Raw genomic sequence first — 27460 nt, 5'->3', positions numbered from 1 at the left:
CTGACAAGTAAGCATCATGTGGAAGACACTATTTCTCTCTCTCTCACACACGTGTGTACATGTGTATATATATGTATTTGTGGCTTCCATTATAGATGGAAAGCAAACAAAATCACTGAACTAAGAATTAAGTGACTTGGTTCTCACAACATCAATATTTGTTCTATCAAGAATGTGTACTCAAACCACCCATACTGAATAGACTTTATTAAATTCTCCTTTGATATTATGTGATTGGTTTCTATTAAGAAATTTAAAAATATAACCTTGTGAATCTATTATGTTTATTATAAGGATGTTCCTGAAGCTAATTTTCATCATATTATATGCAACTTATCCTATGAAGACCCAGGGGACATACTAGCTTCCTATAATTATTAAAGAGTGGTTGTGTTTATTTTGAACAATGTTTTCCTTATAAGGACAACATAATGGATTCTATTTCCGCTTTCTCTTTGGTGCTGTAAGAATCCCTTGTACTCAACCTCTAATAATTTAGGTTTCATAATATGAATACTGCATATAGCTTTAGTTAATAATGTTTGCCAAACAAAAAATTAGATTCTTTGCTGCAGTTTAAGGAGAATTTGTTATAGGGAATGTAGGTACCTAAGAAAGTGAAGGGCGAAAATGTTTGCTTGGAATTTTTCATTAGGAACCATGAGGAACTAAGTCAATCATTCTTGTCATTTATGTCTGGGAACAAAATTTCTCATTTCTATGTGTGTATTTTATCATACTGTCTAGATTTTCTTACTTATTCCCATTTTTAAATAAGATGGAATTTAAGAAATCAAAGGCATGACTTAGATCAAATCGTCTCTTGAAACATTAATTTCATGATATGGAAAATGAATATTTGAATAAAGCACTTAAAATTATCCATATAGCTCATATATAGAAATCCAAAATATAAAGAAAATGAAAGCTGTTAAAAGCAAATTGTGGAAGTCTAGATGCCCATTTGGTCCCTCCATGTCTGTCTTAGGAGCACGTGTGCTTTACTTGACAGTATAATCAATATTAATTAGAGACATATAAACCTAATTATCAGGTTTGTAAGAGAAAAATTGATAAAGATTACAAACACATGAAAAAACGGAATGCCACTGGCAGCATGGTTATATTTACAGACATAGATTTGACTGTTACTATTGGTTCATTCAAAAGTATGGCCTCATTCATTTTCAGGAAGTTCATTATCTGCTCTCATTGACATGATGTGCTTTGGATGAACCTAGAATCTTTCCTCTGACTTTGGTAACCCAACAACTTCCTCATTAACTGATAAGTCTAACATTTCTTTTCAAAGATCTTTTCTTCAGTGTAAAGACATTAGAGTTTTGTGAGGCCATGAGACCTAGTGAGAAAATCACTGATGTGGAAGCCAGTCAACCGAATTTTTGTTTCACCTGCACCACCAGCATTCCATCAAGTGTCAGATATCTCACTGGACGTCCACTTCAGGAAGCAGTGGTGTGGATCATGCTCTGCAATCTATTTCAAAATTCTTGACTAATCATCACAATGTACACATGAATGATTTAACCCAGAAGTAAACAGTTTATGCTCTAAGCTCTGGGTCATGCTTTCACAACATGGGAGGCAGAACTCTCAGAATGGAAAAGGAAAAATTAAATATAGACTCCTGGGGATGCCTGGGTGGCTCAGCCCATTGAGTGAATGACTCTTGATTTCAGCTCAGGTCATTATCTCAGGGTCCTGGGATCGAGCCCTGTGTCTGGCTCCCAAGCTCAGTGGGGAGTCTGCTTGAGATTCTTTCTCTCTCTGTCTCTACCCCCCCGCCCCCCAATAAATAAATAATTAAGTCTTTAAAAAATAAATATAGTATTTATTTAATATAATATACATATTTATATATAAAATATAAATATATATTTATTTATATAAATATAAATATTGTAAGTATATAAATATGCCAACTTCCTGAGCAGGAAGTTGGAAGAATTTAAAACATGTCAATATTGTTTTCTGATTTATGACCTCTTTGCGATTGGTGGGAAGGGGTGAGGGTCAGAGTTTTCAGGAGAGCGGAGAGTTTTTGTTTGCCACTATATAGAATAGAGGGAGAGGTGATTAAGGAACCATAGGATGTCCTGGTAACTTTTCAGTCCTCAGTGGAGGTTGACAAGTTCAAGGTTTTAGTGGTAGAGTGTGCAAGAAAAAGTCTCTCTTGAAAGGCTCTTATGCGGGTGGGAGGAGATTCGAAGTTAGAGCCCACTGAGACTGGTGTTTCTCCACGACTTCGGTAGAAGTTAGATTCCACTGAGACTGGTATTTCTCCACGATGTCTTCGGGAGATTTGAAGTTAGAGCCCACTGAGACTGGTGTTTCTCTACGACGTCTTCGGGAGATTCGAAGTTAGGGCCCACTGAGACTGGTGTTTCTCCACGACGTCTTCGGGAGATTCGAAGTTAGGGCCCACTGAGACTGGTGTTTCTCCACAATGTCTTCGGCAGAAGTTAGAGCCCAGTGAGACTGGTGTTTCTCCACGACGTCTTCGGGAGATTCGAAGTTAGGGCCCAGTGAGACTGGTGTTTCTCCATGACGTCTTCGGCAGAAGTTAGAGCCCAGTAAGACTGGTGTTTCTCCACGATGTCTTCGGGAGATTCGAAGTTAGGGCCCAGTGAGACTGGTGTTTCTCCACGACGTCTTCGGGAGATTCGAAGTTAGGGCCCAGTGAGACTGGTGTTTCTCCATGACGTCTTCGGCAGAAGTTAGAGCCCAGTAAGACTGGTGTTTCTCCACGACGTCTTCGGGAGATTCGAAGTTAGGGCCCACTGAGACTGGTGTTTCTCCATGACGTCTTCGGAAGATTCGAAGTTAGGGCCCACTGAGACTGGTGTTTCTCCATGACGTCTTCGGTAGAAGTTAGGGCTCACTGAGACTGGTGTTTCTCCATGACGTCTTCGGTAGAAGTTAGGGCCCACTGAGACTGGTGTTTCTCCACAATGTCTTCAGCAGAAGTTAGATTCCACTGAGACTGGTGTTTCTCCACGACGTCTTCGGGAGATTCGAAGTTAGGGCCCACTGAGACTGGTGTTTCTCCATGATGTCTTCGGCAGAAGTTAGAGCCCAGTGAGACTGGTGTTTCTCCACGATGTCTTCGGGAGATTCGAAGTTAGGGCCCAGTGAGACTGGTGTTTCTCCACGATGTCTTCGGGAGATTCGAAGTTAGATTCCACTGAGACTGGTGTTCTCCACGACGTCTTCGGGAGATTCGAAGTTAGGGCCCAGTGAGACTGGTGTTTCTCCACGACGTCTTCGGGAGATTCGAAGTTAGGGCCCACTGAGACTGGTGTTTCTCCATGACGTCTTCGGTAGAAGTTAGGGCTCACTGAGACTGGTGTTTCTCCATGACGTCTTCGGCAGAAGTTAGAGCCCAGTGAGACAGGTGTTACTCCACGACGTCTTCGGGAGATTCGAAGTTAGAGCCCACTGAGACTGGTGTTTCTCCACGACTTCTTCGGCAGAAGAAGATAAGGAATCAGAGCAGTGAAAGTAGGCAGCTGAAACCTTTGATCCTTTGGGTTCCAGGACACAATTACAGTGTGTGCGTGGTGGAGCCTACTGCACACCAACAAGCAGTCTGGGTGTCTGAGAATTCACCTAAATTCTGACACGATGTGGAGACAGAATCCGATCCCACAGGTCAAGGGCTCAGTCCCACAAGCCTGCCTCTACTTCAGGCACCAATACAATCCCACGTGATCACCTGTACTCTGACTGACAGGCTGTAAATCAAAAATCCCCACAACCCTTCCTTAGGTTCAATTAATTTGCTAGAGTGGCTTGCACAGATTACTAGCTTATCACATAGGATATTAGAAGATAGGAATCAACAGCCAGATGCAGAAGAAGGAAGGACGAGGCCCCAGCAAAGAGCTTCTCTCCCGGTGGAGCTTTCGACCTGGTACAGTAGCACATGGAAGAGTCCTGGCTTCTCAACCTGGAAGCTTTCTGAACCCCATTCTATTTGGACATTTATGGACACTTCATCACATGGGCAGGAGAGATGAAACCACCGGCCATTGCTAACCGATTCTGTGGCACTCACTCTCCCTTTCCCAGGAATCAGTTCCAGTCTTCCATCTTCTACCCACCTGTTTGTTAACCTGACCAACCGTCCATGCTTGGTATTTTCCAGTATCACGTCATTGACACAGGCGTCCTCCCTCCCCCTCCCCCCACTGTGCTGGAAAGGGGCTTGTTACAAATACCAAGACAATCACTCACCTTTAGGGTCCTGAAGGATTTCAGGAACTGGAGACAAAGAGACAAATATTAGAACAAGAGGAGCTCCCGTTGCTCTTACCTCTCAGAGAATTCCAAAGGTCTGGGGAGCTGTGAGCCAGGAATCCTGGGAGAAAACCAAATACATATAGAGATATATTCTGGTCATCTGAGTAAGTAAACCGAGAAAAAATAGACTCTAAGTAATGTCCTCAAAGCTAGGACGGATCACGGGCTGAGACTGAAGTCCAAAAATATCAGATTGAACATGAACTTCTTATTTCACAACCCTTAGACTGTTCACTCTACAAAACCTACAGAAAATATCTGAATAGCCTTATACTTCACGAGAGATCTGTTCTTAAGAGTACATTCCCAGTTTAATTAGCAAAATATATATACATATATATGTACGTATATGTGTGTGTGTGTGTGTATATATATATATATATACATATATATGTGTATATATATATATATTTTAGCAAAATGAAGCAGTGCTGGTTTTGCAACGTTCCCCGTTGAGGCGATGATACATTTGGTGTAATTTCCACCCCAGGCTCAGTCACAGAGTCTAATGTTGTTACTAAGGACACTGGGGAAAAGACCCCATATGATGAACAATTTTACTAACTGAAAGTGATTTACATTATAATTTACTTTTTACATTTGAACAAATGAATCAAATTGCCAGTTTGACACTTATTAGCATAGTATCAGTTTAAGTTTTTAAAAATCTTAAAAAAAGTTTTTTAATTTTTAAAATATTTTTATTTATTTATTGGACAGAGAGAGACACAGGGAGAGAGGGAACACAAGCAGGGGGAATGGGAGAGGGGGAAGCAGGCTCCCCACTGAGCAGGGAGCCTGATGCGGGGCTGGATCCCAGGACCCTGGGGTCATGACCGAAGGCAGACGCTTAAGGATGGAGCCAACCAGGCACCCAGAGTTTGGTTTATTTTACTTATTTATACTATTATTTTTTTCGTTTTCTTTAATCTTACTCTTTTTTAGTGTTTTTTAATTCATTTTTATTTAAGGTCAATAAATTTAACATATAGTAATATTAGTTTCAGAGCTGAAGTTCAGGGATGCATCACTTGTTTTATTCTATTCTGTTCCAGCGTGGCAAGAACCTGCGGCATGAAATCCGCCTTCCTCGCAGGTTTTAAGTGCGCAGTAGTCACTGTGAGCTGTCAGCGGTGCGCTGCGCGGCCGGGATCCGGAGCTGAGTCTCGGACGTGACTCCGCACCCATCGGACAGCAACTCCTCGGTCCTCTCCTCAGCGCCCGCAACCAATTCTACGGTTTGTTTCGATGCGCTTGGCTGTTGCAGACACGGCATCTCGGTGGAGCCCGGCGGCGTTTGTCTTGTCCGGGCCTCATGTCACGAAGCTGCAGGCTCAGCCGTGCTGACACGGACCGCAGGACTTCCTTCGACAGGGGTCCAGGGGGCTGCACTCCGCTGGCTCCTGGGAGTGCCCGCCACGGGGTCCTCTGGAGCCCGCTGCAAGCTGGATTGTTGGGGGCCCCGTGTGAAGAATTCCCCTCCGGGACTAGGCACAGGTGTGAGATTTCTCACCTGTTTACTCTTCGCTGCACCAGGAGGAGGCGCCGTGGAGACCAGCCGCGTGCTCCGTGCACAGCTGCCCTGGCCCCGACCTGCCGGCAGCCGAGTGCGCTGGGCTCCGTCCTGCCAGCGCTCAGACAGGCGCGAGAAGCTAGCCTTCTGGGCAACCCCAGAAAAGCTGGGACACTGGGCGTGTGGTCCAACTCCTTCCCTCCTCAAGAAGACGCTGGGGGCTGGGGTTCACCCCCTCCTCACTGTGCGCTGAGATGGGGACTGGCGTGTGGGACGTGGGGACCATGTGCCACCCCAAAATATGCCACTTTGTATATTGATTATTTGGGGTTTCTTGTTTTTTTTTTTTAAGATTTAATTAATTGAGTAATTTGTTTATTAATTTATTTGACAGAGAGACAGAGAGAGCACGAGGCGGCAGAATGGCAGGCACAGGGAGAGGGTGAAGCAGACTCCCCCGCGGAGCAGGCAGCCTGACTTGGGGCTCCATCCCAGGACCCTAAGATCATGACCTGAGCTGAAAGCAGACATTTAACCAACCGAGCCACCCAGGCGCTCCCTATATTGATGATGATTTTGAACTAAAGTAGTGAAGTGCAAGAACACCACTCTGGCCTCTTTTGTCGTTCTGCAGCACGACATACATTCCCTATGGGAAGGGACCCTGGGCACCAGGAGGAAGAGAGACGTCCTATCACCAGAGATGGGGAATCTATGGGAAGGTACCCTGGGTACCAGGAGGAAGAGAGACGTCCTATCACCAGAGATGGGGAATTTATGGGAAGGGACCCTGGGCACCAGGAGGAAGAGAGACGTCCTATCACCAGAGATGGGGAATCTATGGGAAGGTACCCTGGGTACCAGGAGGAAGAGAGACGTCCTATCACCAGAGATGGTGAATCTATGGGAAGGGACCCTGGGTACCAGGAGGAAGAGAGACATCCTATCACCAGAGATGGTGAATCTATGGGAAGGGACCCTGGGTACCAGGAGGAAGAGAGACGTCCTATCACCAGAGATGGTGAATCTATGGGAAGGGACCCTGGGTACCAGGAGGAAGAGAGACGTCCTATCACCAGAGATGGGGAATTGAGGGCGGAGAAGGCTGTGCAAACAAATCTTGTTCCTGCTTCATTAATTTACTACCCCCAGCCTAAACCCCTTTGTCTTGTCAACTCTCTACAAATTTATTGTCTCCTTCTCTAAAACGCATGAAAGCTGCCTGCCTTGGTTACTTCCTTGAGTCTCATATTTCTATGAACTCTTGTCCGCATGAAATTAAATGTGATTTTTTCCTGTTAATGTGATGCTAATTTAACTATTATGCCAGCCAAGGAAGCACAGAAGAGAAGAAGGGAAACGCTTTCCTCCCCTGCACCTGCATGCTAGTTCAAACCACCAGCTGGCTCTGGATAGGCCCCTGCGGGAATGAGGGTCAGCTCTCCAGGGCAGGCAAGACAGAAGCTTCTCTTGGGAAAAAGCTAGAAAATCTGCAGCACTAAGTCAGTGCCGCTCTGTGACTCCTCAGGGCTCAGCTGGGCACTGGAGTTCCTCTCTGTTTCCTATACTGTGGTCGGTGGTAATGGCTGTTCACACTTGCCCAGGATGCGGGGTCTTTCAACTGGATCCTGGCTTTCTCACAAAGAGAACTGGTTTGTGTGTGTTGCTGCTAAACCCGTGTGTCTGTGGGGGTAAGGGGAATCAGTTGAAGGCTTCCTATTCCAGTGTCCTGCTGAAGTCACTCTCACATAATCTGGACAAAAGCAAGAAAATAATATTTTCTTAAAATAGTTTGAGAAACCTACTGAGGATGTTGTATTTATGTAGAGTACACTTATGAAGCATCTTCATTCTTACTTAATTCCTTGGGAATAAATATAGCTGTGTGAGAATTGTGACCACCGCTTTAAAAAAAATACAAAATAAGGAGAGGAAGGAAGTAGAATTTCCAGGAAGAGAAATCATAAAGGACTGAGGTCTTCACTCACGGAACTGAATGAATTTTGTAAATCCTGATCCACTATCTGTCCCTGCATGACCCTAAATTAATAAATTGATAATCATTATGATTATATGATTATAAAATTATAATCATAATGGTGGTCTTTAACATTTTAAGTATTTTTCTCTTCTTGAATGATGTGCCTGCCACCAGCACCAATGTACAGTCAACCAACTCACCAACTCTACCTCGAAGAGGGAAGAGGAAGAGTTCTGTGAGCTGCTAAAGGTCGTCCTGAACCTCACTTCCTGTCATTAAAAACGCGACACAATCTCTTCTTTGGGTTATTACTTGAATGGTATTTTTAAAGGTGTGATTCACTTTGTGTCACTGCTTTTCATTTTCAAGGAAACTCTGGTGACTGACAATTAAAAAAATGAGACTTTGTTTCCTGTGTCATGTATTTTTGTAATTATAGGATAAATTGTAAGTACATCATAAATAAATAAATAATCTTCGTATTTTCCAGAGGGGAAGTGAATTCATGCTTCCTCATCATGTCCTCTGAAAGTTACGTGACTGACCAAACCCATGGCTCCAGGAGGGGAGGGGTGGGGGAGATAGGGCCGGGGAGGAAGGAGGGCGCCCGGCCAGGTGAGCACTGGCTGGTTACGGAAACTCTGAGTCACTGTATTACACACCTGAAACTGACATAATACTGTCTGTCAGCTCTGCGGGAATTAAAAAAAAAAAAAAAACCAAGAGCAAAACTTACAGACTCTTGGATGTTTTAGTGCAGTTTTCATCCCAGTAGGTTCCGGGCCAGCAGCTGTCCAGTCTCTTCCCTGGTAGAGCGAGGTCACGTACATCTAGGCAGAAGAGGAAAATCAGATCATCCACCGCAGCTAAGAGACCTGCGACACTAGCTTCACAGTGGCCCACAGGGTACCCAGGGAGAGAACCCACTGCACAAGGCTTAGTCCATTATTTATGTGGGTTTTGTAGATCCATCTCAGGTCTGCCGTTTGCACTAATTCCACATTTTAACACTCATCATTTAATGGAAGCTGCTAATCCCCTTTAAGGCATCGATTCCAATAACAAACATTTCTAGTTCATTTTACCACCAGATCATACATCATCACCTCGGTGTGTCCAGACCTCAATTTTGTTGCGGTTCTCTTAAGTGCTGATTCTGGCACCTAGACTCAACAACTACCGAACTCTGAGTTTGGTGAAATTTAGTTAAAGTGGTTGACTCACGCTGGCAGTGAGCTAAAAACCCAGAGGTGTCTTACTTAAACACTCTGCCATAAAGCCACATTTACCCCTCACTGCCTGCTTCTACTCACGCCCAGTTGGCCAGGATGATGTGCAAACCATCCGAAACCAGCAGTCAATGTGTCTCCTTAAAAGTGTTGCCCACACAGAAGAAGGGTTTAATGAATCAGATTTTAAAGGACTTACAACCAAGTAAAAGGAACAAAAGAAACCATTAGTCTACGCATGGCAGAGAACTATAAGTCTTCTGTAAAGAAGTCACGTATATTTTCATGAGTTCCAGAAAGCCATTCTACCTCTCTCATATCCCAAATAAACCGATCTTCATCAATGTAATTCTAAACATGAAAACTATCAGAAGGTTTTTATATAAGATAGAATGCAAAAGGAATTCTATCTTTTACAATTAATTTTTGCAATGAATTGACTTTTGGGAATCTATGAAAGTATTTAATTTCTTAGACCAAATAACATGTATGCAATATAGGAATTCCAGGTAGAAATTTTATTACAAGTTTCTACTGTCATGTTTAAAATAAACAATTGCATAAATTTTGCTTATTTCAACATATGTAAATAGATATAACATTAAATATTGATAATATAAACACTATAATAATTATATGAACACTACAATAATTATATGAAAATAATATACTAAGTATAATACAAATACATTAAATATTTAGATATAACTTATTTTTATTTTCTTTTTAATTTTTAAGAAGTTTTATTTATTTATTTGGCAGAGAGAGAGAGAGGGAGTACACAAGCAGGCTGAGTAGCAGGCAAAGGGAGAGGGAGAATCAGGTTCCCCACTGAGCAAGAAGCCTGACCCAGGGTTCAATCCCAGGACCCTGGGATCATGACCTGAGCTGAAGGCAGACACCTGACCATACAAGCCACTCAGATGCCCCAAAATATTTAGATAAAATTAAAATCAGAAAGCACTACTAATGAAACAGCATTGGATATGATTTTTCTTCATTTTAGTTTAATATTAATAAAAACTTTGCCAGAAATTTTATATGCAAACAAACCTCCAAATCATACACATTAATTTATTTACTGCTTGAAAACCCTTCAGTATAAATAATCTAAGGTTTCTGCTGATGAGTTTTTGATGACTATAAAGATGGTCCTAATTGGGTAATAAAAGAGAGATACAATGATACCAAGTAGCATAACTGAACAGTAGAGGTTTTCTCTTTTTTAAAAGTGCAGTTCAAAAAGGAATCTCCAAAGCCTTGCATTTCTCAGCTTTATAAAATAACGATGTTGGAAAAACAACAACTGTAAACTGTCTCATAAGCTTCTTCTTATAGACAAAGTTTTAATTTCATGGTTTAAAAATAGTGCATTCTTTATTATGGCTGATTTGAAGGACATGGGGGGGGCGAAGGAGGGAGGGAAAAGAGAGAGAGAGAGAGAGAGAGAACCAGGAAGAAAGGAAGGAAAAACAAAGTGGGGGGAGGTAGGAAGGAAGGAAGGAAAGGGAAAGAAAGAGAAAGAGAGAGAGAGAAAGGAAGGAAGGAAGGAAAAAGAAGACAAGTGCCCACGGTCCCCATCCAACAATTCTTAGTAGCATTTGGGTGCTCCTGATTCTCTGGACGTGATGTCCCCACATTCCACAGTGACACTGTGCGGACATGCGGGCCGGTACGGGAACCTGGCAGGGTTTCTCCTCACCCGCTGCTCAGTGCCTGGGGACCAGGGAGGGTGCTCTGCCTTGCGGAAGCTCAGGGCCGCTGCCCTAATAGTAACATATTCTAGCGGAAAAGAAGAAAAGTAACATTGCTCCAGAAAAAGGTGCTAACTTGGAGAAAAGCTAGGAAGGGGATATACAGATAAGATTTTATGTCCTGGGACTGGCTGTCACTTTTAAAGGCGGAAGTAGTATCTTATTAGGGCATCCTGACCATTTCTTGATTGGAAAAGCACGCTCTGGAGTTGGTGAGCTTCTGACTCGTTAACCTTTGTTAAATCCTTAGCGCACCATGTACATGAAGATAATGTTTTGTTTTGTTTCTACGAAAGGCAGATATATCTGAAATAAATGTCTGTACTTGCAGACGCCAAACCTAGTTACACAGTGTATGTAAGCGATTTGCAGAGACCTGCTGGAACAAGTAAGAAAGTTGAGTAAGGTCACAGGGGGGAAATAAAAAATATGAGTATTCGAGCCATAAACAATCAGAAAACAAGATATCATTTCATTTATATTAGCCTCACACAACGTTACACATTTTAGAATAAATGTAACAGGCTAAGTACAAGACCTCTCCCGAAATCAACAGAATTTTTATACACAGAGATGATGGGCTGGGTCTGCAAGCTTCAGTACTGATTGGTTGTCACTTGTCTACAAATTAATCGGCAGATTCAAGGCAATCACAGTGAAAAACAGCAACAGGCTTGTACAGAAATTGGCAAGTTTATTCCTAAATTTATACAGAAATTCAAATGACCTAAAATAGTGAAAGCAAATTTTTTTTAAAAAAAGAACAAATTTAGAGAATTTAAATACCCTGATTTGAAGACTTGTGAAGATTCCAGAAAGTGGTGCCCTGACTTACAGAAAGACGCAGATCAATGAAACAGATTACTGATTGAAGAAATAAATTCACAGCATTGGGTAATTTTCATCAAGGAAAGAAAAGTCTTTTCGAAAAAATGGTGGGAGATCAAATCAAGGCAAAATTGTTTCTAGACTTAAATATAAACATCTATAAATCCTCTGGAGGAAAATATAGGAGAAAAATCTTTGCAACTCTGGCAAAGATTTTTCAAATGCGGTTAAAAAAATGCATGAACTAGTAAAAAAACCTTTCGGTTTACCAAAATTAAAAATGTTCTTCTATAAATCACCATGAAGAAAACAAAAGTCAAACCATATTACGGGATACATTTTCAAAATACATATTATCTGACAAAAAAACCCTTTATATGGAACTCTTACAATTCAATTTTATGAAAAGAGGAAATTAAAATAAATGGGCAAAAATTTGAACACTGTATCAGAGAAGATAAATGAATGGCAAATAATCATATCACACATGTTCATTATGTTATCTGAAAAATGCAGATTGCAACCTCCAATAAATACCTCTTGACATCCATTAGAATGTCGCATGTTAAAAAGACCAACAATATCAAGGTTTTACAAGAATGCAGAATATATACTACTGATAAGAATTTAAACTACAACAGGTCTGATAGTTCAGTGGTTTCTTTTTTTTTTTTAATTTTTTTTAAGATTTTATTTATTTATTTGACAGAGAGAGATCACAAGTAGGCAGAGAGGCAGGCAGAGAGAGAGAGGAGGAAGCAGGCTCCCTGCTGAGCAGAGAGCCCGATGCGGGACTCGATCCCAGGACCCTGAGATCATGACCTGAGCCGAAGGCAGCAGCTTAACCCACTGAGCCACCCAGGCGCCCCAGTTCAGTGGTTTCTTTAGAAGTTAAACATGTACTTACTATTTGTCCTCACAATTAGTTTTTATGCATTTACTCAAGAGAAATAAAAACATATGCCTACAAAATACTTGTGCAGAAGTGATTGTTCACGAGAAGCCCAACCTGGGAACAAAGACAATATGTGCCAATCTGTGAACGCACAGAAAAATGTGGCGTATCCATACAAAAAATGCCACTTAGTAGTAAAAAGAATGAATTGCTAATACGTGGAAGCGGCATTGTCCAATCTCAGAATCTGCTTAATCAATGAAGCCACTCGAGTATCTATGACAGGATCCCTTTACATAAAATACTAGAGAAACACAAAGTAACTGGTAATGACAGGCAGCAGCTCCCTGGTTGCCTGGGGTGAGGTACGGAGAGGAACAACCAGCCCAAGGGCTCAAGGATCCTTTTGGGTTGAGGGAAAGGCTGGTGATGATATCTGGTGTGCCCACATCTCTTACTCCCATTAACTGTGTCCTTTTAATTCATGCAACTTGTGGTGCAGGTGAAGTTTAAAAAGCGAAGTGAAAAGAAAAAACTCGAGGTATAAAATGGAAGAGAACCTAGAGCAACAATGCAAAAGGCAGGTGACCCCGGTGTGTGGGTGGGTAGGAGGGCAGGGAGAGAGGATTGTCGCAGATGAACACGGGAGCTCGCAACCGTGGACGGTGATGCTATTTCTCTGTGTTCCAACATTTACAAACAAGCTTGTAATTCTTAATATTAATAGCAACAGAATTTCAGAGCACCGTGGCAGAACACCATGGCCCTCGGAGCTCTGAGGGAAACCCTCTGTTCCCGCACTGAGACACGGGACGATCTGGCTGCATGAAATATTTAGATTGCTTTTGCGTCTGGGCCCAGAGGGCTCCGTGGCTACTTGCTCGTGGGTGACAGAGCAGACAGGACCTCAGCCTCACATGGCGTGTTCCTCAAGGGCTTATTTTTCTCTCTGCTAGCGTTGTCGGGACTCTAAGTGCCGCGGCACGCCGCCCCGATGCTCTGTTCCAGGCAGAAGCATTCCTCCTCGGCAGCGGGTGGGAAGGTGTTTGCAGGCTCACAGCTGCGTCCTGCATGCAACTGGCCGAGTCTCTCCCTGGAATTACCCTCCTCCAAAGAGAGCCTCTTTACTCAAGTTTGTATTTTTTCCCTGAGAGCAGCCTGGAGCCAGCAACTTCGTATACGCCTCCATCCACGCCGGGCAAATCCAAGCGCCATCCCAGCTCAAGAGTCCCCCCCACCGGCCCCCGCGCCCCACCCCAGGCTTAGCTGGCCCTGCTACGTGTGCATGGCACCTGACCCTCGTTCTCTGACTAATCCCGCTTCCTTGATCCTCTCACACGTATCACTAGAGTGTTCCTTGGTGGCTTTCCTGCCTCCAGGTCAGTACCCAGTGCTCAGGGGTGTGAGTACCCTATCTCATACTGATTCCCGGAGAAGGTCACCTTAGACAGTGTTGCTGATAGTAATCTGAAGAAGACTTTACAATGACATTTTTAAACTGTGTCACTTCTTCGGTCTGAATATTTGTTTCCTCCCCGAATCCATTTGTTGAAATTCTTAACACCGAAGGTGATAAAAATAGGTTGATATTTATTGTCTTTGTTCCTTATTAGGAATATTATAATATTTTATAATATTTTGCCATCATGAACGGTACTGTGCCTGGTAAAAGGGACCTGCGGAGCTCCTCATCTCTGGCTGCTACGTGAAGACACAGAAAGAAGGCACCGACTGTGAATCAGAAAGAGGGTCCTTCTCCAACCATACAGGAACTCGCATCTTGGACTTCAACCTGCAGAACCCTGAGTACGAAATATTTGGTTGTTTATAAGGTAGCCAGGCTGTGGAATTTTGTTACAGCAGCCCCAATAGATGGAGATGAGACCACATGTCTTGCCAATTGTTTGGCCCATCATTCGTACTAAGGAGACTGGGGTAACCTCTCCTCCCCCATGCTGCCCCCATGCCGGTTGTTACACTGCCATGGATGAACTGGGATGGGGGAGCAGTGAGGGATAATGCACTTGAGAGCCGAGCAGGGAGTCTTAACAGAAAGAATAAAGGGGCGAGATGATTCTTGCTAAATGCTATGGATGTACTGGAGAACAGAAAGGGTGATGAATCACCAATGTCTGCCAGTCCTTTGGGCCTCTCTGCCAGCACACAAACAGAACCCCTGTCTCCTGCAACCAGAAGGGTCAGGACACGGGTCTCATGGTGAGGGCAAGAAAGCCCTGGATAGCTGATTTCTCACTTGGCAATGCTGCGCTAGCAAAGCCCTGGAAAGGAAGGGAGCGGAAGGAACAGCATCCTGATACGTAGGATGGAGGCATTGGAGTTGATGCTCTAGAGAACCCCAAAACTCCAAATCCCCCTGAACTTTCCAAGCCTAGAGAACTGTCTCTCACCTGCAACTGTGAGAGTTTAGTGGCCACCCTCCAAACTCTCCATCTTTAAAGATAACATAGAGGCCTTTGCCTTACAAGATAACATGCATTCCTACAGGATCTACTCATCTCCACTCACCTCCACCAGAGAAAAACACGGAAAAATGTTGATTCCTGGAGGAGGTAAGAGGCTACGCTATGAAGGAAATTTCAAGATGTAGCTGGTATAATTGCAAGGGCCAGGGTAGAAATGCAGCTGGGATGCTTGCAGTAGTTTCTGGGCAAAAGGGACTACTCTGCTCAAGGTGTGCTGTCTTGCGCCCACGGACTCATCCCAATCAAACTGGCAGTCTTCATTGTGACCACAAGCTCATCTTTCTCTGCCTGGTTCTGTGTCTCTGACTCCTTCTTGGTGTTCATCCCAAGAGCACGTTCTTCTTTATCAGACAGAGAATCAGTAAAAGTCTTTGCAAACTGGACAACAGAGGAGTTGCATCCAAAAAGTCAATGTTTTGTTTTCTTTTTCTTGTGTACAGGGCGTGCATCAGTGTCCTGGTGCTGCCTTCACAGAGCACCATGGTCTGGATGACTCAAACAACAGGAATTCCTTTCCTTGTCGTCCTGAAGGCTGGAAGTCCAAGATCCAGGTTTCTGCAGGTGATGTTTCTCCTGAGGCCCTTCTCCGTGGCTTACAGATGTGGCCTCCTTGCTGTGGCCTCATGTGGTCTCTTCTGTGTATATGTTGCACTAGGGGCCCACCCTAATAACCTCATTTTAAGTTAAGTCACTTCTTTAAAGGCCCGGTCTCCACATACCATCATATTCTCAGATCCCGGAGATAAGACTTCTACATATGGATTTTGCAAGGGATCTGTTCAGCCACAACTGTGCCAAACAGCATGAGATGTAAGAGAGACACATGTGGCAGATAACGAGCTAGCCAGCCTTGAACTCTCCAATATCAGTATCCATGCTGGGGAACCCAGCAAAGAAACACAACCATAGTGGATTGGAGGAGTTGCTACGAAGCAGAAGCTTGCAGTATGGCGCCCTGGGAAGACACTGAGGGTCTAAGGGGACCCTGGCAACACTGAGAACGTCACTTAATTAAATTAACCCTGTCTTTATCTTATGCCACGTCATATTAAAGGGAACCAGCGGGTGTTGGATGTCATGGATGGTGGTGAAGGTGAGAAAAAGACAGAGGACACAGCAGTTATACACAGCTGTGTCCCTGTGAGCAATGGATGAATGTGATGTTTTCCTTTATTGGATATATACAAGTAGTTTGCTAATATTTAAAGTGATTCACCAGTGAAAGTAAAAAGTACTATTTAGTTAGCCATTGGGGAAGGCTAGTTTCTGTTTCAGAAATTCACAACTTCAGGAAAACACAAAGAAAAACGAATAATCACCTTTCCCTTTTTAAGAGACAACTTGAGGCAGTGAACTCAACAGAAATGATTTCCTTTAGCGATCCTAAAGATTTAAAGTGTCCTGTCAGCAAATTTACCAACCGGGCAGATTAGGTATCGGGGTAGGCTTTGGGGTAAGGAAGAACATACTTTCAAGATCGATCTCGCCACTCACTAGCTATGATATCTGCGGTACGTTGTTCAGTTTCTCCGAGCCTCGGGTAGAAAGGAGAAACTTGTAAAAACAGTTATCAACTTAGCATCATTCTAATAATCTAATTAGCGAATTGGGATAAAAACACCTGATAAATTGTAGTTATCAAAGAGCAGTTGTTTTCATTAGCGAAGTGTATGAAATAAACATGATTTGTACTGTCCTCTCATTGTATGACTTTAAAAAAATCTACTTGGGACACCTGGTGGTTCAGTTGGCTGAGTGACTGCCTTCAGCTCAGGTCATGATCCTGGAGTCCTGGGATCGAGTGCCCTGCCAGCCTCCCCGCTCAGCAAGGGGTCTGCTTCTCCCTCTCACCTTCCCTCTCTCCTACTCTCCTACTCAATCTCTCCTCCTCTCCTCTCTCAAATAAATAAACAAATAAAATCTTTAGAAGAAAAAAATTTACTTTCGCTTAAATCTGACCTAGTATGTGTCTGTCAAGGTTTGTATGCACATCTTTCTTCTTAATGTGATTTTCAAGATGGAGATGAGGAAAATCCCAATTCCTTAATAGAGAAGATAAAAATAAAGTACATAGGACTGAGAATCTTCACAGTTGGCAAGTCTGTGCTAATGACACCAAGGTTTTCATTCACTCGGGCGTGTCCCTTAAAGGAGAACTTAGAAGTTAATACAGGAAAACAAAAACAAAACAAAACAAAACCAAAAACAAAACAAAAACACATGCTGTTAGTTACCAGCAGGAATCAGGTAAGACACTGCAGATATACCCTCAAATGCTTCCCTGCTGAACTATTAAGTAGTTTTCATAGGCATAAATACATAAACCATTGGTCAACAGGATATAACTTAAATATGAGCACAAACAGAAATGCTCATCACAGTTTTTTTTCTTATTTAATAGTGAAATGTAAATTATAATGAAGGTCAACCATGCTGTAGTAAATTCACTCATAATATAAGAAATCTACTAAAGCCACTGCAGAAGGAACTGACATTTTTGCAAAAGTATGTACATAACAGAACACCATCAAAATAAATATGTAACTACAGGTTTTAAATTTTCCGGGAGGTATATGTCCAAATGTTGATTTTTATCTTTAGGCCATGTAGTCATGTCTTTCTGTATAACTAAGTTATATGTATTTTTATGTAATTAAGGATATACATTATGAGTAACAGGAAAATAGGAGAAGATATCCGTCTGTTGTGTTTATGAAGTCTCTCACTTTCTGAACACTGTGAAAGCAGAAAGTTGTTCTCCTAACAAAACCTTTTTTTCCCCAATAAAAATATTTATAAGCTTTCTCTTTTTGCAGAGTGTCCAATGACTCTCAATAAAGTTGTTCATAGAGATACAAACACTAAAGTCATCCCTGACACAACCATCATCACTCTGGGGATTTCGCTGTGGTGTGAGTTCTTTGAATTTGGGGTATATGCTCAAATGAACCCCTTTAACCCACTCACCACGTTTATAAGCCTTTCTCTTCCACAGGATCTTGGGTTGTGAGCAACTCCGGATCTTTACACACGTTTCTCCTTTTATGAACCACTTACACAATACATTTCTTAAGGATCCTTTCATTCTGGGGCTCCTGGGTGTTTCAGTCAGTTAGGCGTCTGCCTTCCGCTCAGGTCAGGAACCCAGGGTCCTGGGATTGAGTCCCACACCAGGGTCCCGGCTCAGAGGGGAGCCTGTTTCTCCCTTTCCTTCACCTCCTCCCCGTGCTTGTGCTCTATCAAATAAATAAATCAAATCTTAAAAAAAAAAAAAAAAAAGCATCCTCTTATGCCTTCATGAAGATCACACTCATCCTTCCACTGTGAAACGTACTGGAGTTACCACACGGCCTTGCTGTTCTGCTGCATCTCAGCTAGCTGTGATGGCCAACATGCTCACTGAGGTCTCCTGGGGCAACCTGCCCTCCCAGTGAAGAGAAAAGCCCAGTCTGAGGATATTTCCGTACATGCCTTCCTTCAAATATTTTGTAATGAACAATATGGCAACTGTTAATAAACGTCCCTTGAGAAGTCATCATTCCCAGGGAGTCACAAAATAGAAACAGTTGGACATCTTAATTTCTGAAGTCTCTTTTTTGTGAAATCACATTCCGTTCTTCTAATGTCGGGAAACGTGAAGCAACGGTCGTCTCCATCAGGAGAACCAGTGTGGCATGGGTAGGGATTGTTGGAGAGCTCTTGTTGAAATGTCAAAATACTGTCTCGAATCCCTGATGTCTTTGGCTTCAAGATGCTTGCGTGATCATTCTCAGGCAGTCTCAACCGTAATAAAGATCAGTATGTTCCCAAAGGTAAACCAGGGTTCTAGGTGATTTGGTTTCCAGTGCAATGTTCATTCAGTGCTTATAATGCCTAAACCTCCCTTTTGTCCTCCTTTGTGATCTCGTTCCCCTGCTTTCCTAGGAATTTTCAATCTCTCCACTCACCACCAGTAAAATGGTAGTCTGATCTGTACATTTCACTGACAGGTGGTCAAAGTCACAGTCCACAGGAGCGTGAACTCTTATAGGGAAAAAGAGCAAATAAAAAATTCCATTAAGTATTCTTTTCTAGGGGCACCTTGGGTGGCTCAGGGGGTTAAGTCTCTACCTTCAGCTTAGGTCATGATCTTGGGGTTTTGGCATCGAGCCCCACATTGGGCTCTCTGTTCGGCAGGGAGCCTGCTTCCCCCCCTCTCTCTCTACCTGCCTCTCTGCCTACTTGTGATCTCTCTCTCTGTCAAATAAATAAATAAAATCTTTAAAAAAATATTCTTTTTTAGAAAGTACTTTAATAGTAGACTCCCCAGGGATTGAAAATGTTCAGAAGCCCAGACAACAAAACAAAATAAAACAGAACACACAAACAAAAACACCCACAAGAATCTTTCCCTACACTTATTTATTCTAAAGTGTGTTTACATGAACCATCAAGCACTTTTCTAATTAGTCTCCATAATGGTAAGGTAAAGCATATTGTATACTAAGTCTCTGTTAGTACTTTTAGGAAATGTTTTAGAGTATAATAAACAGAAATAAAGATGTGGCTCATAAGTTCCACATAACTTGTACCTAATCGTAATGAAGAGTATTACACACAGTCCAAAGCATATTCTAAAGATCTCTGATTCTTCATCAATGTTAGAATGTATCATTACAAGGAAATTCTAATACAATTTAAAAATACATAAATATGCTGTCTTCTTTCATAAATGCCCTGTAAATTTGCCTCAATGTAGAAGAGAGATAAGAAGAAACTAACACCATGCACTGTGAGTAAATTTTGTGGAACATTCCACAATTTTTTAGATTTATGTTGCCATAAACTCTTAGTCCTTACCCAATTAAGCAATATATACAGGACTGGTAAGGTTTTCAAATAGGAAATTTATACCAGACTGTTTCACATCAACAGGAATTTTAAAGGGTAAAACTATTTTATAAATAAAACTACTAGCTGTGTCTTCATGGTAGGGGGGTCCATTTTGACACAAGTCAGGCAGCCAATAGGAATTAATTTCCCTCCTGAGATAATTTCTTGTCAAAAATAAGCAATGAATTAGAAGTGAGAGTATCACATTCTAGTCTTTCTCAGTGGCTAATTGTTTCCGAGACATTAGCTAATTCCCTATCTGGTAAGGTCTTGGTTTCCTTGTCTGCAGGGTGAGTAGTTGGATGTGGTTTTGTTCTCATTTTTTTCGAGTCATTTTATCTGTTTGAATCACATCTCTACTCCCAATGTCTAGAACAAGTTCTAATTCAATTTAACTAATTTGGTAAATAGTTATTGACACTAGTGCAGAATGCAGAGAAAGACACCAGTCTAGGGCTAAAAATGTAACTATGAGCAAAAGCAGACATTGTTCAGAGCATTTTCATGGTTACCAAACAGTGGGAAACAGTCAAAGATTTTAGCAAGAACATATGAGTCCGAAGCACAATTTGAATCAATCTAAAAATTTCGGAATTTTATTTAATGACCAGTAAAAAGTGATTTTATACCATGAATTTCCCCATTAAAGTTTTCACTTGCAGGTTCTTGAGGAATTGTATATTTTTTTTAGTAAAACAATTCATACTTCTTCCAATCCCTCCAACTTCCACTAGTAATTATTAATTATCTTAGTATATTTTTCCATAGCTACATTTTAGGACAAACTTCAGTCCTGTTTTGAAAAGGTCAGTCCAATTCCTCTACCCAGCATCTTAAATATGAAGTTGGCTAGTGTTTCTTTCATAAGAGATGATTCTATGTTCAAGATAATATAAAGTCCTTTGTCTTCATATACCAGTAAAGTCCAATCTTGGGGTTAGTGCTTAGGCTTTAATTTAGAAGTGCTATAAAATGTAGCCTTGATTTACCTGCCTCATAGGATCATCTACTAGGCACCTATCATGTTCAGACTGAGATGAAATTCTATCAGAGGGGAGTGAGAGGAACTGATATTTATTAAATGTCCATAGCAGAAGATAATAGATCTTGAAGTCCAAGTACCAGAAGCTTCCAAATAGACCTTACTAACAAAGATTTTCTCATGACCACTCATTTTTAATCCCTCCATAATTGGTAAAAAAATAATTTGCAATAGTATCAGCAAAGGAGACTGGTGTGTTCTCTTCAGCTATAAATTAGAGTTGGTATTGGTATGTGGTATCCTTGGGACAGCATAATGGGTCACAACAGAGACTTACAGTGACATCACAGTGATGGTCCCTCACACATCTGATGGCTCAGTTCCATGACATGTAATAACAGCCGAGTACTGAGATGCATGCATTAGTCTGTAGGGACACGATATATTTCCCTAACATAATTAGAAAAATTACAATAACATTCAAAGGCCTTGTGGTTAGATAAGCTTTCTTTTATTCTATTATTGTGATTTTCTCATGTTAAAATACTTTAAAACGTGGCTAAAGTGAAGCAGATCAGGATCCAAATAAGTTACTGATACAGACACCAATAGTTGACAAAATACTCGATAAACATTACATTTCACCCTTGAGATATGTGATGGTGATTTCATTTTACAGAAATTGATGCCTCAGTACTGGGTACTTACCCCAAAGATACAGATGTCGTGAAAAGAAGGGCCATCTGTACCCCAATGTTTATAGCAGCAATGGCCACAGTCGCCAAACTGTGGAAAGAACCAAGATGCCCTTCAACGGATGAATGGATAAGGAAGGTGTGGTCCATATACACTATAGAGTATTATGCCTCCATCAGAAAGGATGAATACCCAACTTTTGTAGCAACATGGACGGGACTGGAGGAGATTATGCTGAATGAAATAAGTCAAGCACAGAGAGTCAATTATCATATGGTTTCCCTTATTTGTGGAGCATAACAAATAGCATGGAGAACAAGGGGAGATGGGGAGGAGAAGGGAACTGGGGGAAATTGGAAGGGGAGGTGAACCATGAGAGACTATGGACTCTGAAAAACAATCTGAGGGTTTTTTTTTTTTTTATAACTTTTTTTTTAGATTTTATTTATTTATTTGACAGAGAGAAATCACAAGTAGTTGGAGAGACAGGCAGAGAGAGAGAGGGAAGCAGGCTCCCCGCTGAGCAGAGAGCCCGATGCGGGACTCGATCCCAGGACCCCGAGATCATGACCTGAGCCGAAGGCAGCGGCTTAACCCACTGAGCCACCCAGGCGCCCCCAATCTGAGGGTTTTGAAGGGGCGGGGGGTGGGAGGTTGAGAGAACCAGGTGGTGGGTATTGGAGAGGGCACGGATTGCATGGAGCACTGGGTGTGGTGCAAAAACAATGAATACTGTTACACTGAAAAAAATTTAAAAAATTAAAAAAAAAAAAAAGAAATTGGTGCCTCAGGGCTCAGTGATTTTTCAGTAGCATTATAATCACTGAATTCCAACTCTGCCATGTATCCTCAGATTTTAAGAACCCATGTTATTTCCATACCAAGAACCCTTTAGTTAGTGCTTAGTGTTGGGGTAGGAATGGGATTCACGGCATCTGATTTCCAATCAAGGGCCACTGCCATCACATATGTGAGACTTTTTCAACCTATCCTTAAGGAATTTTTCCCGCTTTTAATCTTTTCATATGTAAGTTTCTCCCACTAGACTATAATCTTCTTGAAGGTAACCCATCACTTTATCATCCATTGTTTCTAGGACAGAACACAAGTTTGCTTAGATAATCACTCAAATGCAAGTGTCCTCTTTCCCCCTTGTTGTGCAGGTTTGAAATTCATCACCTTACCGTTGAGCAACAACGTAATGATGTGGACTACCTGATAAACGAATTCCATGTCTCCTTGAAAACCACATTTCCACCAAAGACTGAAACCTTATTTTTGCCCTTTAAAGGGAATTCAGCCACATAAGGATTACAATAGTTGTACACGAAAAAGATTTTGCCAAATTCAAGACTCAAATTCAGGGAATTAATGATAATTTCCATCCTCTGTCTCATCCTCTTTCTGAGTGTGATCTAGTTTTTATGAGGGGGAATTGAGAGTTCAGCTCTTATCATCCTTGCCTTGTCTTGACCTGGTCTTTTCTGTCTTCTGATGCTTCCCAGACCCCTGTGTATTTTCTCGTGGGCTCTAGGTCTACAGCTCTTGTAACTTGTGGTCTTGCCAACAGGGCCACTGCACAGAGCCACACCCCACTGTCTCACTCCTTGACTCTCCATGGTGTGACTGGTCCTCAAATCCTCAGGGCATTTTGCATCTCTTCTTGCACTGTGCTCCTACACTCCTGACTGTAGAGTCTCCTCAGTCTCTGTTACAAGAACTCCCTGGCCAGAACACTAACTCTCAATTCTTAGGCACCTTCTCTGTCTCCCATGAGGCTCTTGGAACTTCACTGGCTCAGTTTCATTCACGCTGGAAAGTTGGAGAAAGAATATTGAGATGGAACATGTACTGGGCTTTCTCAGGTTTGTCCTCTAAGCAGGTCGCACTGCCTCATCTATCCTACTGCATGGAGATCCTTTGAAGGATTCCACTCTGAAAGAGGAGGCAAGATTCTCCTGATGGTGAACCCACAAAACTTATTTGGGATCTGTAATCCCCCTGAATCTCACTGGGGACTTCCAACAAAGAGCAAGGTGTGGGAACCCAGATCGCGCATTACTGTTCATACTTTCCTTCCTTCTTCTCTCAGATCTCTGCATACCTCTTCACCCTACACTGGGACCAAGGAATGGTTTATATGAACCTCTTGAAAAATGTGAGAAAACTGGTTTTTTTTTCATCTTACCAATGCTATGAAATAAAGTAAAAATGTCTACAATCACTTTACCAAACTCTTCTCTTGTTATTTAAATTCCAGACTTGAGGCTTCACTTTTCTGAAGTTTTATATGTTGATGGTCTGTCTTATGAGCTTTTAAAAGTCTAATTTAAACACTAAACTTGAAAAATGATGTCTTTGCTCTTGGCAAGGTTCCTTCTTTGCCAAGAACCAAGTGAAGAATTGTAATGCTTTGTGAATTGGACCTATATGTCTCAACATTTTCCAGAAAGTGATCCAATCTGCTTCTCTCAATAACATTTATTAATTTATCAACAAATATTCACTGAGTAACTATTATGTGCCAGACATTTGCAAAGAATGGGTTATGATAGAGTATATAAAATACAGGATATTTTTAAAAAAAATAAACAAAGCAATAAAAACATTCACAAAACCAAACACTCCTAATGATTTTGAACATCTGAAAGTCCACATACAGACTTGTGGTGGTCACCAGTAGTGGAACCCTGAATTACAAAATTCCACAACTTCAGTGTCAGAGTAACATGAACAAAGACAGTTCATATTTACATATTACTCTAATTATTGCAAAATTTCTCGTGGCTTCTCTAGCCATTGGTGTATCCCATGCTAGCAGGTCTATGCATAAACTCCTGTTAACCAACCACCTTGCCTCATTTCCATGACCTAAAGAATGATAGGATTCCCCTTTTTTATGTGTGGTGTTTCCTCGTCACACTGAATCCTGTGTAAAAGTTTCATGGGAGAGTCAAAGAAATATCTTAGTGTTTCTTTTTTTTTTTTTTTTTTTTTTTTTTTTTTAACATCTCTGGATGCTTCCAGCTGGATTAAAATGATGAAAGGTCTGGAAAAATTAGGTTTGTTTCAAAAAGAAAAGAATTTATTTTTCTATTACATAGCTTCTAAGAAAGAGGGGACATGAGCTAAAATGACCTTTTCATTTCCCTTTGATGGTTACTGTTAGTTAGATATCTAAACAACATTTCATGTTCTCCAGGGACTTGTATAGAAGCCCAATTCCCAGGAAGAGTGTTACTTCTATATGTCCCAGAGATTTTATTTAAAGCATACAAATGACGTGTGAACAACTCTTAAAATCTGGAATCTGTCTAAATGGTCCATTTAGAAGTGAATGGAACTTGTATAGTAATATTCCAACAACCATTCTATGTGTTTTATTTCATTTTTTAAATTCAATTAGCCAACATATAGTACATCATTAGTTTTTGATATAATATTCAATGATTCATTTGTTGCATATAATTCCTAGTGCTCTACAGGTTTACTTACCATTTAAGGTGGAAAGCAGAAGGGGGTGTGGATTGGAGATAAGGGTGGCAGATAAGGATGGAAAGGAGTAGTAACAAAACAAACAACCAGAAAGAGTTACTCTCAGGTTTTTCTGGTGGAAATTCTGCATTGTTATATGGAGATCTCTGATAGAATGTGTCACTAACTCTTCATTATCTCAGTGGAGAGCAAGAGTCTCCAGGTAGCAGTTTAAACTGTCACTGCTGAGTGCAGACTTTCTGGAAACTTCTGGTGAAAGGAAGGGGACCACCACCCTCTGAATGCAAGACTTCTTTGCTCACCTTTGGACACAATCCCTAGGCACAAGCAGCTCAAATGTTAGAAAAGGATTGTTACATTTTATGTGTCAAGACAACAGTGTTATTCAGAAAACAACACCATCTCTAGAAAAGCGGCATTAACGATCTAGTGATATCTCCTAAGATAGCTCTTAACAGATGTAAAACATTGAGAAGGTATTGTTTTTCCTCTACAATCGTGTGCTTTGACAGGCTTCACACTGTAGATCTGCAGGGATTTCTTTTTCTTAAAATAAAGGAGGGTTTTTAAAGTCATATGTATTGGTGACATGGATGCCTCTGAATGTACATGGTGAAGTGTATTTCTGATTCATGTTACCCCGGTCATTTCCTAACACTGCGACTGGAAACAGCTTTTTTTTTTTTTTTTTTTTTTTTGCACATTTCTTTTAATGGCCAAAACTGAATGAAATTCAATTAACCAAAAAAATAGTCTGTGAGTTTCAATTTTGCATGTCCTGTTACTTTTTGAATTTGGAGTTCTGCTCACTGATTCTCAAGTTATTGTGTCATCTGGATCAATTGTATCGGTATGTTCACACAACTGTGAAATAGTTTCATGGATGCAGGATGAAACAAATGTCCCAGCTGAGCACTTACAGGCGGGGGCGGCGGTGGCAAAATGAAGTGGGGTTATTGCTCGTCTCTTGCCAAACTTTCTTCTGCTTTGTTTGGTTTCCATTGAGATTCAGGGATGGACAGAAGACATATCACCTGTTGCCTGTGAGACAGATTCCTCCCACTTTTCCTTTATTCACATCATGCTTAAGCAAATGAATTGTGAAAACAGAACTGTAAGTAGTTTTAACAAGAACGTGGATAGATAGTTCTCTGTTAAAACTCACACACACTTCTACCAAAATACTAGCCAATAGGATTCAACAGTACATTAAAAGGATTATTCACCATGACCAAGTGGGATTTATTCCAGGGCTGCAAGGTTGGTTCAACATCCGCAAATCAGTCAATGTGATACAACACATCAATAAAAGAAAGAACAAGAACCATATCATTCTCAATGGAGAAAAACTGAAAGCTTTTCCGCTAAGGTCAGGAACACGGCAGGGATGTCCATTATCACCACTGCTATTCAACATAGTACTAGAGGTCCTAGCCTCAGCAATCAGACAACAAAAGGAAATTAAAGGCATCCAAATCGGCAAAGAAGAAGTCAAACTATCACTCTTTGCAGATGATATGATACTATACGTGGAAAGACTCCACTCCAAAACTGCTAGAACTTGTACAGGAATTCAGTAAAGTGTCAGGATATAAAATTAATGCACAGAAATCAGTTGCATTTCTCTACACCAACAACAAGACAGAAGAAAGAGAAATTTAGGAGTCAATCCCATTTACAATTGCACCCCAAACCATAAGATACCTAGGAATAAACCTAACCAAAGAGGCTAAGAATCTATACTCAGAAAACTATAAAGTACTCATGAAAGAAATTGAGGAAGACACAAAGAAATGGAAAAATGTTCCATGCTCCTGGATTGGAAGAATAAATATTGTGAAAATGTTTATGCTACCTAAAGCAATCTACATATTTAATGCAATTCCTATCAAAGGACCATCCATCTTTTTCAAAGAAATGGAAAAAATAATCCTAAAATTTATATGGAACCAGAAAAGACCTCGAATAGCCAAAGGGATATTGAAAAAGAAAGCCAAAGTTGGTGGCATCACAATTCCGGACTTCAAGCTCTATTACAAAGCTGTCATCATCAAGACAGCATGGTACTGGCACAAAAACAGACACATCAATCAATGGAACAGAATACAGAGCCCAGAAATAGACCCTCAACTCTATGGTCAACTAATCTTTGACAAAGCAGGAAAGAATGTCCAATGGAAAAAAGACAGACTCTTCAATAAATGGTGCTGGGAAAATTGGACAGCCACATGCAGAAAAATGAAATTGGACCATTTCCTTACACCACACACAAAAATAGACTCAAATTGGATGAAGGACCTCAATGTGAGAAAGGAATCCATCAAAATCCTTGAGGAGAACACAGGCAGCAACCTCTTCCACCTCAGCCGCAGCAACATCTTCCTAGGAACATCGCCAAAGGCAAGGGAA

General features: G+C 41.4%; 1 long non-coding RNA gene across 1 annotated transcript in view; it reads right to left on the bottom strand.

Moving 5' to 3' along the window:
- Positions 1–4359: 4359 nt before the first annotated feature.
- The window catches only part of LOC309855231, a 96196-nt gene continuing 73095 nt past the window's right edge, over positions 4360–27460 (bottom strand). The window contains exons 3-4 of the long non-coding RNA XR_014306687.1: positions 8554–8647; positions 4360–4423 (exon numbers count right to left, since the gene is read on the bottom strand). This is a non-coding gene — a long non-coding RNA (uncharacterized lncRNA). The remainder of the gene's footprint in view (positions 4424–8553; positions 8648–27460) is intronic.

The sequence above is a fragment of the Mustela nivalis genome (assembly GCF_964662115.1).
Source record: "Mustela nivalis genome assembly, chromosome: 20".
Classification (NCBI taxonomy): domain Eukaryota; kingdom Metazoa; phylum Chordata; class Mammalia; order Carnivora; family Mustelidae; genus Mustela; species Mustela nivalis.
This window is presented reverse-complemented; position numbering and strand designations above follow the sequence as displayed.